This window comes from Pararge aegeria, chromosome 1 (genome assembly GCF_905163445.1).
Source record: "Pararge aegeria chromosome 1, ilParAegt1.1, whole genome shotgun sequence".
Classification (NCBI taxonomy): domain Eukaryota; kingdom Metazoa; phylum Arthropoda; class Insecta; order Lepidoptera; family Nymphalidae; genus Pararge; species Pararge aegeria.
This window is the reverse complement of record NC_053180.1, coordinates 17,247,206-17,255,793: the sequence shown is the minus strand read 5'-3', so window position 1 is coordinate 17,255,793 and position 8,588 is coordinate 17,247,206. Positions and strand designations below refer to the sequence as shown.

The 8,588-nt window shown below is 35.4% G+C and overlaps 1 long non-coding RNA gene across 1 annotated transcript; it reads left to right on the top strand.

Annotated features, from left to right (window-relative positions):
- Positions 1-2,805: 2,805 nt before the first annotated feature.
- On the top strand, positions 2,806-4,107 carry LOC120637788. The gene is made up of 3 exons (XR_005659457.1): positions 2,806-2,837; positions 2,986-3,073; positions 4,014-4,107. It is a non-coding gene; the product is annotated as an uncharacterized LOC120637788 (long non-coding RNA).
- Positions 4,108-8,588: the final 4,481 nt, after the last annotated feature.

The window sequence follows — 8,588 nt, the reverse complement described above, 5'->3', positions numbered from 1 at the left end:
TGATCCGAATATCCAATACACAGGAGCCTTATCACGAAAGTAGCTTACTGAGATTTTATGTTGTCAACAATGGATAATTTCATAAGACACTGTAACAATAATCCTTTACGAATAACACAGAGAGTACGTTTAAATAAACAACACTAAGTACAAGATTATTATATGTAAAAACTGGTTGTTTTGTCTTTTACCTTGAGCGATCAGATATATACCGAATTTATATGATGAACGTAAATATACAGAACGATTTTATATACCTATTAATTGTTCTTAGGTTATTTCTGAACTGATCTGACATCTCGATGATACTCTGAAAACAAGACAATCTGTCAGAGAGAAAATCATAATATGTTACTACTAGAGCCAATAATTGAATCAATCTTTTTTTATTCTCAGTAAATAAGGCAAATATTATTTTCCTTATTATCTGCAGTTCTGCAGTCAAAATTATGATCATATTCGACTAATGTTTGTAAGTATAAAATATTATAATTTAATATCCATAATAATCATTATCAGCTGACTAATGAGTCAGTCAGTCATTGACCCTCTACTGGCCACAGGCATTTTAAATGAGGGGGATAGACAGTCATTCCGTTGTTTCATTCAATAATTAATGAACGGTTAAACTCCGAAAGTTACGGTAACGAAATAGAAATAAAAAGAAGGCTGTTGCCGAGAATATTGAAGAAACTCCAGCATGCTCTTGTTAAAGAACCTAAAAAAAATAGAGAAATAAAACGCGGTTAAGTTTGTTGTTAGACTAGGCGTGTATGCGATTCTCTAATCTATCTTATCTAGTTAAAAAGTTAAAAAATACGGAAAATTATCATCGTTGGCTTAGCTGCCGAGTGTTGGTTGGTTTATTTATAGCATTGGTTCGACTGTCAGATGCGGCCTACTATTTAACAGCTTAGTTAGCTTGTGGTTACTTTTTTTGGTTAACCAAAAACACTTTTTCATTAAATTAAAGCAATTATTTAAATAATTCTTGCTTTAACGGTTAATGATCAAGAAACTTCCATGCCTGAGTGAGTTTTTCACAATTTTCTCCACGTGTTCTCTGTGGTGGAAAAAATTAAAATTAGTTGTGTAAAAAAATCGTTTATAATTACAGCCAAGTTAGGTTAGCGTTATTTTTTTTATAATCAACGAGAAACACAAATTGTAACGCGAGAAAATTAAAGGAATGTGCAATTTAAGATAGGTTAAGGTTAAATTTTGGTGATTATTTCACAAGAAAGAGATTTATAATATCGTTTTTGTTTAAATTAGGTTGTGAATCAGCGTATGTGTAATTTTTTTCCGTAATATAATTTTAGATATCAAAATTACTCAGAGAATTAAAAATACACACAAAGTACAGCATATATGCTCGTAGGACATAAAACTAGACAATACGTCAAAATAATTAAGAAATGAGAAGTGCAAATGACAAAAATAAAGAGGAGACTGTGATAGTTGATACAAAATTTGGTCACTTTAGAGAACATGAAATAGATGCTAAATTAAAGGAAGCAGAACAAGCCCCACTAAAAGTCGGAGATGGTGGAGAAGTACTTGATACTAAGGTCAATGTAGAAAAGATAGAAAAACCTCAAGGTAAGATGAATCATGGAATATGGAAAATGAATTAAATACTAATCAAGCTGAGGATTACTAGATTATAAAAGTGGGTTTAGAAAGGAGCGTTTCATTTAATATTTCCTTACCTTTGGTTTAATTTTTTTTTTAGTAATAGTTACCCGCGGGAAACTATCACTATTCCGGACTTATTGGTTTTGCTATTACTCCGTGCGCAGGTAATAATGTTTATTTTTCTCAATACCAATGCAACAGACGCAGGATGCTTTCCCAAGAAAATAAATTCGTACTCCAGGAAGCAAGCTATCTCAGTATCAGAGGTGAAGATCGTTACTGAGCTTAGCATAGGTTAAATAAGAATTAAAAAAAAGACACGATTCGATCGATTTTATAATTTAAGTGCAGTAATATTATAATAAAATACATGGATTTTTTTAGGAACACATGCGATTAGATGGCTAGAACAAGAAGGTCAGGAGCGTGTATTTGTTAAGGAATTGGTATATGAGCCGAAAACTGGCAACAAATTTCTCACGAAAGTGTTTCTCATATTATTGGCAATGCTCATAACAACGGCCATTTTCAACATTGTTATTATACTTGTGTAATTATATTTATTTTTAAATAACATGTTGTAATATCTCACAAAAATACTTTAAAGAACAAATACACATACCGAGTGTATGTGTATGCTTGCGTTTCGGTTTTGCTGGTGGTATCTTAAGTCAGGAGTCCCTGTTTACTGAAATACTGTTTTTACTAGTTAGCCAGATAAGGGTATTTTGATAAACCTTTTACTGAGAAGATATCCCTAGATAGACCTCTTAAGATCAGAAAGATTTACAAAGTGCAAAAGTGGCAAAGTGCGGTTTGGTAGACTTCACACCTCTTTGAGAACATTATAGAAAACTTTCAAGCATGCAGGTTTCCTCACAATGTGTTCCTTCACCGTTGACACAAATGTTATTTAACTTACTCAAAACGCACATAACTTAGATAAGTAAGAGTTGCGTGCTGGGATTCGAACTCGGCCCCCCGAAGTGAAGTAGAAGTCCTGAAAATATTTAAAAACGCACATAATTTCAAAAAGGTGGAGTAGCCTACGTGGATTCCCTTGAAATGGGGAAGGCTAAAGTCGTGACCTTATATTTCTTTTTTTACTGTTTTACCTTTATTATAAAATAACACTTTTTTTATTGCAGATGCCGAAGGACGTTTGAAAAATACTGTGGTTCGATAATACTTTATTCTGTGTGAGTAGAACTTTGATGTGTGTAGGAAGCAAGTTTTCATCAATCACCATAATTAGCCTGATTATTGTTCCATTACTGAGGGAACTGAAGATGATGACTATTATTTGTAATCAGCAGTCGAATATGGTGTCAATGATTTCTCTTTCAGAATCGCCACGATGGCAGTGAACTATTTTTGGGCTTGTTCAGCGTGGGCCAGAGTGAAGCCACATAATATTATTGGACTGGTTCTAGGGGTAAGAACTTTGTGTGATGGCTTTATGTTATGTTCCAGTTCTAGTTATACCACTCCAGTAAAAATCGTATCACTGTCTCAGTTATATCATAGAAGCAAAAAACTAACTTTAACGATTAGGATTAGATACAGTGAATCAACCCGTTACCGGTCCACTACAGATCATGGGATTGAGATTCACACGAAGAAGGCGAGGCGTAGTCCACCACGCTGGCCCAGTGCGGATTGGTGGACTTCACACATCTTTAAGAACATTATGTAGGACTCTCAGGCATGCAGGTTTCCTCACGATGTTTCCTTCACCGTTGAAGCAAGTGATATTTTGACCACTTTAAACGCACATAACTTAGAAAAGATAGAGGTGAGTGCTGGGATTCAAACTCGGCCCCCCGAAAGTGAAGTCGAGCTCCGACCCAATGCGCTATCACTGCTTGCCCTAGATATTATGTGATTTAAACTTGGAAATCCACGATCCCGCAATAGAGCAAGTTGGTAGGTCTAGCTCTCCCATGAGGAAGATTGCCCGTATTTAGAGTGGCACAGTTAATAGGCTGACGATAATATTTATTTATACCGATTCACACTAAACACACCTGGATTTAGGCGATATCTATTGATAATAAACGGTTCACCAACTCTGGTGAACGGTTAATGTATGCCTAGGAACAGTGGCGTGCATAGAGGGTATGCGCAGGGTATGCAGATGATATAAAATGAAGAAAATCTCCAGTATGAGTTATAAAAAACTTAAGGATAGACATTGTAAGAGTTATAAAAAGTATTTATAAAACTCGTAATGGAGATTTCTTCATTTTATATCATCTGCATACCCTGTGCACACCCTCTATGCACGCCACTGCCTAGGAATCTCCTTAGATTAGGCGTTCCATGTTTAGGCATTGCATTGTTCAAATCTGGACATTCATATATCTAATATTCAGGTACCAGCGCTGAGCTGCCTTATAGCAGGATTCGCTGCTCTCTGGGAGATACAGCTTCATCTTATGTTGGCGATCATTGGATTAACAGTTGCTATAGTGATATGCTTATTACTGGCTTTAACACCTGTAAGTTTAATACTTTTTGCACGCCTCATGAGCGAAGCGTTGAGGTGAGTATTACTGTCAGTTTACGCACACCGAGTGATTCTCCAACTTAAAATGTCACTTTTTTATTCTTTATTGCTTTTATAAGTGAATATAAATAGACAAATCTTGAGAAAAAACACAATTTTTAACACTCATGATATTTTTAGATCTCTTTTTATTATTTAAACTAATTGAAGAATTGTTTAAAAGAGTTCTGTCTTGGACGTCCGTGTGTCTGTGTGTGCGGATTCCGTATCTTGTGGTCACGATAACGAGCGAAATACTTCACTTATCGAGTTTTTTTTTTTCATAGGCTTCAGTGTTTTGAGGAATATAAGCCTATTATTTTTTTTTTAATTAGATGTAGTTTAATTATTATTTACAAATAATCAATTTAATTGTAATGTTGTAATGAATGAGATTATGAGGGTTGCACTTTTGGATTTTCCAACTATTTATGTATTGGATAGAAACAGGCGTAAATTACCGGAAGTCTACGATATAGTCTCATATGGCTATTGGATAGCATATTTGAAGCTATGTTGCTTAGCGTATCAAGCAATTACATCTTGTATTGTGTCTGTTGAGCGGTATGAAGAAACTCAAGCTTTTTTTTAAATTCCATTACAAGTTAGCCGTTGACTGCAGTCTTATGACGCGTAATCTGCGTGATGATGCATGCCAAGATGGTAGCGGGCTAACACTAAATCGCTTAGCGGCACGTCTTTGTCGGTAGGGTGGTAACTAGCCACCGGCAAAGCCACCTACCAGACCAGACCAGAGAAAGTTCAGAAATTATAAATTTCCAAATTGTACTTGCCGGGAATCGAACCCGCGAGCTCTTACTTAAATTCACAGCGCTCACCTTTGAGCCAGGGAGGTTGTCAAAAAACTTGTTATTTACTATACATTCTAATGCTTTGTCAAAATTGTTATCCACTTTGTTAGATCTAAAAATATAAGTTTGCCTTTTGGATGTAAATAATTTAAATCTGCGGTTTGAATAATAGGTAATAGCCCAGTGGGTAGGAGTTAGACTTAACTTTCGGGGGCCGAGTTTGAATCCCAGCACGCACCTCCAACGTTTCGAAGTTATGTGCGTTTTAAGAAATTTAAATATCACTTACTTCAACGTTAAAGGAAAACATCGTGATGAAACCTGCATGCCTGAGAGTATCTGTAATTTTCTCAAAGGTGTGTGGAGTCCACCAAACCGCACGGGACCAGAGTGGTGGACTATGTCCTTAACCCCTTCTCATTGTGAAAGAAGACCTGTGCCTTGTACGGTAATGAGTTGATATGATGATGATGATGAATGTACAAATTAGTATAGGATATTTCTTTTTCTGAGTATACTAGGCTATTAGAAAATAAGGAGGATTGGCGAACGATTGTGAGGCAAATCTGAAAAAAGTGCTACGACTAAGATTTTACTGAAGACGGAAGATAGATATATTATTATTATTAAAGGTTTTATAACGTGGTAAAATAATTTGTATACTTTTAATTTCAGTGGGACTTCACTACCTGGTTTTTATACCTGGTTGTGATACTATTTGGGTCTTCCGCTATAATCTTGGCTTTAATATGCTACCTTTTTGTGGGATATACATTTATATTTGCGAAATTGCATTATTTGTTGATCGCAACAACTATTATCTTCATAGTAAGTAAATGCTTTGACCAGCTCTTGAATTATCGTCTATCGTTAACGGTTAATTCGTTTGAGGAAGCTGTTTTACGGCGTACAAACCATTATTTATATATTGGTATGCAAGTCATCTATGTGCCAGATGTCAAAAAGATCGGTTACGAAGTTTATTTATAAGAAGGTAACAGAGAGAAGAAAATAAAGGAAGAAAACAAAATTACATCCTTACATAACTTACCTAACTATCGTTTTTAGGAAATTGTACATGAAAAGAAAAATTGAAACCATGTAATTAATTTAATAACCTAGTCTAGCCTAGTCATTAAAGCTCGCCCATAACTCTTTGCAAAGTCAGTGTTTGCAGATGTAGTCGTTTTAAATATGTTTATACTTTTTCAGTTGTTAGTCACGGAGTTGCGCTTGTTGTTGAGTGGCAGATACATTGAAATACTCGAAGATGATCACGCTTTAGCAGCGTGGCTTTTGTACGCGTCCACCTTCACTTTTATACTCAAATTAGTGCAAACCTTTGATCTTGTAGATACAGACTAACTGTTTGATGATAAATATGCATCTTATTGTGATTGTAATAAATAATAGTTTTGTTACCTACTTTAATTTGTTATGTTACTCAAAAGTTACAACTTACCTACCTACTTTAAACATCGGCACGCTAACTTTTTAAAGTTTCCTTGCGTTTTAAGCTTTTTTTATGCTTTTTTAAGCTTTATATATATAAAATGCTTTAATTTGATTTACAAACAGACAGTATATGAGGTTAACAAAGGGAACATTGTGGGAAAACCTGCATTAAGTTTGAAGTTTACCAATCCAAAGATGGCCAGCGTGGTAGATTACGGCCTAAACTTTTTCATTCTAGATAGATAAGCCATTTTAACAACATTTGTATTACACCAGGGGTTCCCAACCTTTTTAAGCTCGCGGCACACTATCAACTTTAGGACTTATCACGGCACCCGCACAATTTTTCAATGGCTTGTGTTTTGGTTGGCTTGGCATTGTTTTGCAGTGGGCTGATCAGGAATTTTCACGGCGGTGAAATTGAATTATTATTGTTGGTTTTCTTTTTAAATACAGATGAAGTGCCTTGCGCCTGGCTACTACTACTACCTACCTCTATGCTTTCTACGGCTCCGCGCCCACGTTGGGGAACCCTGGATTAAATCTATTATCGTTCCATTAATTATATATTATAATTGTGGAATAAAGCATAATCCAAACATTAAAAACAGTTTTATCCTAATTTTCGTACGCTACGTACGCACTTGCGGTAAACAGTTTTTCAAAATATGTGTTGTTTATTTTGCATATCCGTATCTTACATATTTTGTGTGTGCAATAAAGAATTCAAGATAACAGACAACTACTTCTATTCAATTTCTATAGTGAACAAACGTATTTCTTTATATGACTGCGAAATAGATAGTATAGCTGACTAAGGAATATCGAACTATCACCATCGCTATTCATCTCATGCCATTACAATTGGAACGAGGGTGGAGGATAATAACGGAATACCCGATAAGTGTGATAAGTCCCTTTGTTAGATAGATATGAAATGGGCGTACGTGCTCCGAATACAAATGTAGCGGGGCCTTATCAAAACAAACAGCTTCCTAAAATTTGACTGTGGCCACCAGCCTTTGCTCTCTGCGATTCAACGGATGTAACTAAACCGTTAAATTTTTTAAATGCCTTTTTATTTGTTTCATTACAAGTTAGCACTGCAATCTCACCGACATAACGTATGCAGATAATATAAAATAAAGAAAATCTCCAGTACAAAAATCTCTCTAATCTAATATCTTAAGAAACTGTATGGTAGGCTTGTTATAAATGTTACATGCCCTATTTTTATGTTTTTATTACCTGTACTGTAAATTTTTTTAAGCCCGCTAAGTGCATACCTTGTAAGCACGCCACTGTTTATAGGCGATGGTTTTTCACGTACCTAAAACCAAAAAAAATATATATCTTGAATAGGCTAACAGACATTTTTGTGTTTTACACCACCTCAGTCCGAAGGAACGTCAGTTTCTTGTAACACAGCGAAAGAATTTATGTAAACATAATTACGATCCATTTGCATTATGAATGGCAAACAATTAATTCGGCGCTGTGTAAATAATTGAGATTTCGGTAAAAGAACCTTTTAGGAAAATAACCCAAAGAAACGGAGTGATAAAAAATTCCGCTTCTAAACTCCTCGAGACAAGCGGGAATAAACTCTATTGTTCTATCTTGTGAATTTTGTTTATAACCTTTTACAGTACTACTAACAAGTCGGGATTTGTGGGTGAGTATTTAGCATAATTTATTTAGTATCCAATATAATTTATTTATTTTATTTAAACTCTTTATTTGCACGCAAAAAAAAAACAGAAGAAGAATTTAAACAAAACACAGACAGAAGCAGTATAAAAAAGGCGGCCGCTTTGTAGCGATCTCTTCCAGGCAGGAAAACATCGTGAGGAAACCTGCATACCTGATAGTTTTCCATAACTTTTTCAAAGGTGTGTGGAGTCCACTAATCCGCACTGATCCAACGTGGTGAACTACGGCCTTGACCCCTTCTAATTGTAGGCGGAGACCCGTGCCCTGTAGTGGGCCGGTAATGGGTTGATACGATGATGATGATGAGATACTCTTCCCCTCTCATTAACATCTGGTGGCTTGATCTATAATTTATAACTATAAAAAAACTCGTGATCCGAACTAAACTAAGTAAGTACTCGAACATTTGTACTAATAGACTA